The 7954-nt window shown below is 37.7% G+C and overlaps 1 long non-coding RNA gene across 2 annotated transcripts in view; it reads right to left on the bottom strand.

The window, feature by feature from the left end:
* Positions 1-1924: 1924 nt before the first annotated feature.
* Positions 1925-7954, bottom strand: part of LOC112548208 — a 316083-nt gene continuing 310053 nt past the window's right edge. For both annotated transcript variants that reach the window (XR_003092010.1, XR_003092009.1), the window contains 2 exons: positions 3612-3775; positions 1925-2046 (listed from right to left, as the gene is read on the bottom strand). This is a non-coding gene — a long non-coding RNA (uncharacterized LOC112548208). The remainder of the gene's footprint in view (positions 2047-3611; positions 3776-7954) is intronic.

Raw genomic sequence — 7954 nt, 5'->3', positions numbered from 1 at the left:
CCCCGCTCCTCACTTTGATTCCAGTTTCATTATTTGCCACTGTCATGACTAGGTTAACTACATATCTTTCATGTCTATATTTATCTGATCTTCTCTTTTGTTAAGGACAAAATACGTACCAAAGTGAAATGTCTCTACATTTTTTGTTTGCCCTTTCTACATCTTCTAATCTTTTTTTGATGTCATGGTCTTCAATCTTCCACCTAAGTTCTCTACCTGACATTTCCCTTTCTATGATTTTCCTTTTGGTCTCTGTTCATTCTGCCTGTATTCCCCTCTTTAAAGACTTCAGGTGCTATTCACACACCTTCTCTTTCATCTCCAAAGGAAATCAAGTGGTACTTATATATATGCATTCCTGGATAATGTTCATTTCTAAAGAGGAGAATTGTTTATGTTTCATAAGAGCTGCCTTTGATCTCACACTAGCTATACTTAATAGCACCTGTCGCTTTCCTGTTTAGGATGTTTTATCCAAAGCATTCTACAAACTCAACCTGGCACAATTACATTCACTATTAAGGTAGCCTTGTAGGTGATCTACTTATTAATTCATATCTCCTTTACTTGCTGCCTCATTTTTGTATTGAGCAATGAACTTACATCACAATCCAACTCCCTTCAGTTTGGACTCGTTTCTTCTCTGGAGCAACCTTCTAATTAGAACCACAGAGTCTAAAAAACAACTTTTTAATTTTAAAGACTGAATTTGATCCGTTTACAAAAAGACTTGCATGATGCTATGCCTGAAAGAGCAGAGAACTGGATCTGGTGACCTAGGATGCTCTTCCAGACTCCTGTTTCATTATTGTTGCCTATTTCTGAGATGGGCACAGATCTCTCGTATTCTATGATTTTTGCATGCTTGCAATCATGTTCGCATAACATAAGCTCTCATTTAAAAATATATATTTTAAAAAGCTTCTATTCTTTAAGATTGTCATGAAAATGAAACTAAATAAAACCTTCAGCTTAGTAGAAACCAGATGGTACATTGTTTTTTTTGAGTCTGCCTGAACCAAAAGCTCTGCAAAGCATGAGCTGATCCACTCCCTTCCAAGGGATGTTAACTCTGGAACTGACAAATGACAGCATATACATTAACAGTTAGTCTGGCACTAGCATGCACATCCTGCTGGTTATCTCAAGTGTCCTGGGTACTGCCTCTTACAAAATCTCAAAGAAGAAAAGCCTTAATTCTTCCTTACCCACCAGCCAAAGTACCAGCCTCTGCCTGACAGTGTCGACATCTATTAATCAATGATGCAAAATAAATTGATAGTGTTGGGGCATGCTAAAATCAATTAAATTTAATTAAATTAAAAATCCAGGTGATACTGCAGTGACTGTATTATTGTATGCACTAAAAAGCAAAGGTTTGGTATGTACCTAAAACAGTTGCTGAACTTCCTGTCCAATGAGAAAAAACAGAGGGTCCTGATCCAGTTCAAAGAACACACCAGCTTTTGACAATGACACCAACATTCCTAAACCACTCATTACGGGGAAAAACAATAGGTCACAATGCTCCTGGTCTTGCTCTTGCCTGTCCTATGTAAGGGTCAGCCAAAATGCCAGCCAGTACTTGTCCCCATGGAAGTGCAAAAGGTGACTTCTCAGTCTCCAGGGATCACCCATAATGCAGTGCGGCAGGGTCAAGACAAACAAGGCCACGACTCTCCCACAACCTATGCACTGGCCACCTGAAAGCAAACTGCTGGGGTGTGGTAGTGAATCTGTAGCCTGTGTATTGTGCATCTTACCCCTTTCCAAGGCACTCCCACTACTTCCTCTTGGAGCCATGTGATTCTGTACAATCTCTTAATATGGATATTTATCTAAAAGACTTTAAAAGGCCTAGCACATAATTTCGCCTTACACACGCAAAGGAAACTCCGCCTAAATGAACCAGACAGATCTGAAATGTGAGAAGCAATTCATCCTTTATTTACATACCTAAGTTACAGGTTGTGTGTTACTCTGTAATGAGCTGGGCTACAGATTATCTGTCTAGTTAGACCTATACAGCAGATTCTGTGTTTCATCCTGAAAAAAATCAGAAAAACATATGGAGCCCTTCCGGGAACACAAAAAGTTTAAAAGCCTTAGAAAGGGTAACATAGAACCCCAAATCTAAAAACTAACATCTAAGAGCTTGTTGGTATACCTTTTTCTCTTTTTTTTTGCACTTATATTTTTTTTAGTAAAAAATAAGTCACCTAAAAGCAAAGCACAGCCATTTATGCATCATAAATATGTACATCAACACTATCAGCAGGAGATGCACTGGAGAATGACAACAGCAATTTGCATTTCTTTAGTTTCTTTTGTGTGGCCGAACTCCCTAAAGCATTTTACAAAGCAATAAATATCATACCAGCGAAGAAATAGTGATAGGATGTCAATACAATAGTGACTCTCTGCAACCAGACATAGCAGCCATTCTGTGCCCACTCAATACCTCTCACACAGCTGTAAACATGAGTGCCAATTAATCTATGTTGGTTAAAACAGAAAGGAGTTGTGCCTGTGGAGGACCTTTTATATAGTCACCTGAGCCGCTGCACGCTGTACTACAACTTCTTGGATGTCATGGCAAAAAGATAGCTTTTCTAGCAACTCAGCAGTCCCAAGCTTTAATGGAAGGCAGGTAGATATATTTTATTAGGTTCCTTGAATGACTTGAACCTGTGATCTTATGCTTAGGCCTACGTATTTTGCTAACTCCACATATATCACTCACAAGAGGAATGAATGCAGATAAAATCATGATAGCACTACTGATAGTAGCGGTCAAGCTCCTTTTGCTCCTCCACAGTTATTTTGTATTTTATTTTAGCCCAATTCATTAATCTTAAAGGAAAGGAAATTCAAATATGGACTCCCTCACTTACCAGTTTCTCTTTGCCCCCACCAGTTTTTTTAACTATAGGCTTATGGGTTCAGTGCTTTTGAGAAAACAACACTGGAGACTAGGAACAGGTCTTCAAGCACAACTCTATTAGCACATGAGTACGTGCACATGCATGCACATGTACACATATGCACACACACAGCTGCAGCCTTTCAACTATCCTCCAGGGGATGCAGGACAAGCCTTCAAATACAACTCCATTAGCATACGTGTACATGTACACACACACACATGCACACACCAGCAGCAGCAGCCTTACAACTATCCTCCAGGGGTCACAATTGGGTTACAAATTCTATACAATATGATGACTGTGCAGCCTGATTTAGAACAATTTATTCACATCCTTCCTCATTAAGATTCAAATGGAATAAGTAAGACAGAAATTGAACAGATACAGAAATTGGGCATAGCTTGCTCCTGTAGTCAGTAAACATTTATTCACTAAGCACAATTCTCTCTTATGTTCTCTCTCTGACACACAGTCTTTTTTCCCTCCCTCTCCTTCCTGCTTGCTGTTTTAATGCATAATTAAGAAGGTCAGAATTAATGAAGCAGTGTGGAGTAAAGTTCAAGGAATCCCCAGGCACTATTTATTCTATTAGATCTCAGGCATGAATGTCAGATTGGCAGCATTAGAGGCAGAAGCAATTGAGCTGGCAGGATCCCAGAAATGAAACTACCAAGGGAGACTTACCTGCAGTGTCAAGTCATTCCTAAGCTCCTTCCCTGCAAAAATCACACGCAGCTGGTCAGCTGGAACTCCCTGTTGCTTAGCAACCACCTCCTTGAGCTGGAAGATGCTGGTATCCGCATCAACCTCCACTGGGAAACCATGGCTGGAGTTGAACCTGACAAACACTGACCAAAAACAAAACCTTTTTTTAAAAGTGAGCATTTTTCAAGAAATCTTTTAAAATGGCACGAGAAAAGGCTTTCTGATCCCTGCTCTACAGACAGAGCGGGATTGTGAAACTTTAGCAAAATTTTCATATTTAAAAATCCTACTTTTAAGATTGCCATGTATTATTTTGGAAGGAAGAGCCATGTGGGATTTCCCATCATGTAACAGTCAGTTGCCAATAAGCAAAAACCATGCGTGCCCCCTGACAGTGCTATAAATGAAAGGAAGCACACAGAGTCAAGGAACAGACCTAGCTAGGCAAGTTTCGGGGTAAGCACTAATTGGAACTGAATTTTCAATTCAGCCTTAGCCATAACAGACATGTGTGTTCTCTCTGCCTTGTGTTCTTCCTCCCTTAGCTATACCAAATAAATGCTATGGACATAGATGTGTTTGTTACAGCTAAAACACACTAAATACTATAAGAACAGGCAGTTGCCTGATGGACAGCAAAGCACAGTCATATATACTGACCACCCACAGATATAATTCTACAGAAAATAATGATGGAAAGGAAGTCATTAGCTAGTTGAAATGAATGGGTGTTTTCTGTGCCGCTGTAGTCTTTTCAGAGGTCACTAAAATACCTGCAGCACATAATTTCTGCTAGCTCACTCCTTCACCGCAGAAAATCACCACTGTAGTAGCCATGACATTTTTAGAGCTGTAGCAACTGGTTTATACATTCACAGAAGTCTGGCAAAAATGCTCATGAGTTTACTGACATTCAGCTGGTAGACTGTTTTTCATAATGAGTCTGAATGTGCCCATTAAACTCACAGTGAGAGGGACTAAAAAAATCCCCACTATATAGAAAAACCTCATTATAATCCCATCACTCACTGAGATTGTGTGAAAAGCAGAGCTATATCCCGGTGAGTTATTTCAACCAGTATCTTCTTAGACAGGAAACAGATAAATTAGTAAAATCAATATAAAACAATAAATTATCTAGACCAAATCGATACAGACATCTGCTACCCTAACTAGGGGATACTGATGGCAGCCAATGTTCCATTTCAAGATGTGTTTTGATTGTCTGCATAATGTTTTAGCTAAGTAAGATACTGGTTTGGATTTCTGATGAATGGCAGAAGTGCAGGATGAGAAATACTGATATAGTCAATGCATAAATATGTAGTCGTCACACTGAAAAAATGGTCTTAATAGTTTCAGTCTCTTAATGCATTATAAAAGTTTGAAAATTAATACCTGAGCACCTTTGAAAACTAATAAGAATACTTCATTTCTTTTTGGCTGATTTAATAATTTGGTTAGAACTTTATATTTTCAGAGCTTTAAAGTGGGTACATAATAGTAAAGTTGTGATATGATATATATTGATATTTTCATCAAGATTTAGAATGACAAACTGAAGAACACTAAATTTCAAGAACACAGTTTAGATATTTGACATGGAAAGTCCTGTCTTAATGTACCCAAATTACAGTATAGGATTTCATAGTACAACCATCAGTAGATGGCCACATACATGCCTTTAAATATATTATGTAGCTCCCTGTGGTCTATCCTCATTTTTTATTTCTGTCATGGAAGATACCCTGCAAAGGCTTGTAGAACATGTTTGAATGGGAACATCTAAAAATTCACGCAACTCAAGTTTAGTTTTGTATGATTCTCATGTGATTTGCAGAGTAAGGGAGCAAAAAAAAAGGTAACAGCTAATTGTAAATAGCTGGAATTGAAGACCTCCTATCTTTTCCAGAAAACCTCATAATAATCTCCTACAGAGGAAATAATCTAGGCAAATTAAAAAAACAAAACAAGACCTGTTTAATTCAACTTGTATACTTCCTCTGATGTGACATAAGTGATATTTCCACAACAGAGAAATGTCACCAGACTGTTAGTAAAGAGAGAGGTGTCCTTCTGTCAAGGGGCAGATGGGAAAGGAAGCTTGTAATGTTAGAAACAGAAAGGATAAAAGTCAGTTAAACCAGCCTAACTGCTGGGATGGAGTACAAGGAGAAAATAATTATGTTTTTCTAGTAAACCCCCATGATGGGCTATTAACATTCATACAGTCTTCATTATTTACTAGTCATTTTGATACAACACAGTGGCTGACAAATTTATATAATTTCCCATTTACACTCTAGCAAACTTTTCAAACAGCTTTCAAAATAAATTGTTAAATCTTCTTAAAAAGTTATTTTAGCATCACAAAAAGGATATCATGAGGAGAACCTTCATAAACAGTGCTCAAATATTTTAAAAATAACTAATAGCATGGGTATTAGGACATAGCAATGCAAGCAAGGATGTCAATAAACCAAATGCAGATCCTGGAATAGAATTCAGCTGAGGTTGGTCTCAGGAGCCTTCTTACTACTGAAAACATTCCCCTTAGTTCATTCTAATGGATGCCAGTGCTAGTCTTACAAGGTAAGAACAAATTAACAACAGCACCCACAAATGTCCCATAAGAGACAATAGGGAAAAGAATTTATGAAAGTAACTTTAACTGGAATAACATTTCAATGGATTGTTAAATCTTCCTCATTTCCTATAAACAACACTAACCCAACACACATTATAAATATGATCGATGCCAACTATTTAGGAAAACTAAGTCCACGCTTTCTTTCCATTCCAGAAGGCAAAGTCTCTCCATGCTAAAGTTTAAGAAGCTGGTTTCATTCTTCAGTAAAGATTATATTTAATTTCTTATAAATACCAACAGGTAAACCAGAAAAAGTGATAAATTGGCAAATTCTTCACTGGAAGGTTCAAGTTCTTCTGCCCCTCCATTAAAAAGTTCATGTCCACCAAACATTATTTTTAAATAGATGACATCTTTCTTCATTTACAGAGATTGTAATAAGAATTAAATAAGATGATTTACCTAGATTGAATAAAAACCCACTTTTGTCAACATACTATTTTAAGTTTTTGGGGTGGGTTTTTTTTGGAAAGAGAAAATTAATATGGTTTTGCTGACTTGAAGTCAAGCTTAGGCCCTAAATCAAACAAGTATTCACTGGATACTTTTAAGAATGCACACTTTTTTCAAGTTATAGTAAACTGAGAGCTGCATTAAAGAAGAAATTCCTTAGTAAACACATTCCCTGAAAAAGGATTATAAATTTAAAGTCTGTTTACTGAAACATAAATCAAATCAAATCTTGATTTATGGACACTCCCTAGCAAAATGTGAGAGTCTGCTTAATGGCCCAACTTGCCTTCGTAACCCTACTGAAAAAAAAATCAACTGATGTGTTTAATGTGAAGCAGCAGCATGATCCAGATGATCCAGTCAGAAGAATGGAGGTCCCAGTTGGTACCATTTTCCCTGCATGCATTTGAAGAAGGTGCAGGAGAGCTTCCTGAATAACAAACTTGATTTGATCAAACCCTGTTGCTGCAAAACAATTTTTCTAGGACACAAAGGACCAGATTTTTAAAGACATGTAAGTATCTTGGGGGGAGGTGGGAGAGGGTTCAAACATACTTACATGCCTATATGCTCCTGAGAATCTTTTTGTACCTTTAGATACTTATAGTTTCATAGTTGGTAGGGTCGGAATGGACCTGAGCAGATCATCAAGTCCGACCCCCTGCCATGGCAGGAAAAAGAACTGGGGTACCATCAGAAAAAAATCTTACCCAATCCCATAAGACTTAAAGACAAAAAGAAGCCTTAAGAACTGAAAGGGAAAAAGTGTGCTACGTGGAAGAGAAAAATAGAACTATAACAATCATTTACTGTGGCTTTTAGAAGACTAAGGTATATATCATCATTCAATACCTTCAGTTTTATATTCAGTGAGTCGGATAATGCAATCTCTTGTTTGGAAGCATCAGCAAAGTTTCTGTGAATACAGTGACATTTGCATAAACTGGAGATTATAGATAGGTTGTGTGACACTTGGGTCACACTTCTGGTTTATTCCATTGTTAGAAATATTAATGTTTCCAGCAGAATTCACCATTTTAAAAGAAGTAAAGAATCTTACATCACTGCTCCTATATAGTTTATGCTGTCCTAGCGTGTGTTTCTAGAAGAGGAATGCAGAACTCTTTCTTGGACTTGGTGCTGCATGTGCCACAGGGGACATCCTCTCACTCTTAAGTTTAAGAGGAGGCTATGTATTGGCACTGAGTGGCCTTTCCCT

Source organism: Alligator sinensis, unplaced genomic scaffold (genome assembly GCF_000455745.1).
Source record: "Alligator sinensis unplaced genomic scaffold, ASM45574v1 scaffold654_1, whole genome shotgun sequence".
NCBI lineage: Eukaryota > Metazoa > Chordata > Crocodylia > Alligatoridae > Alligator > Alligator sinensis.
The sequence above is the reverse complement of the archived record's forward strand: the minus strand, read 5'-3'. Positions and strand labels throughout refer to the sequence as shown.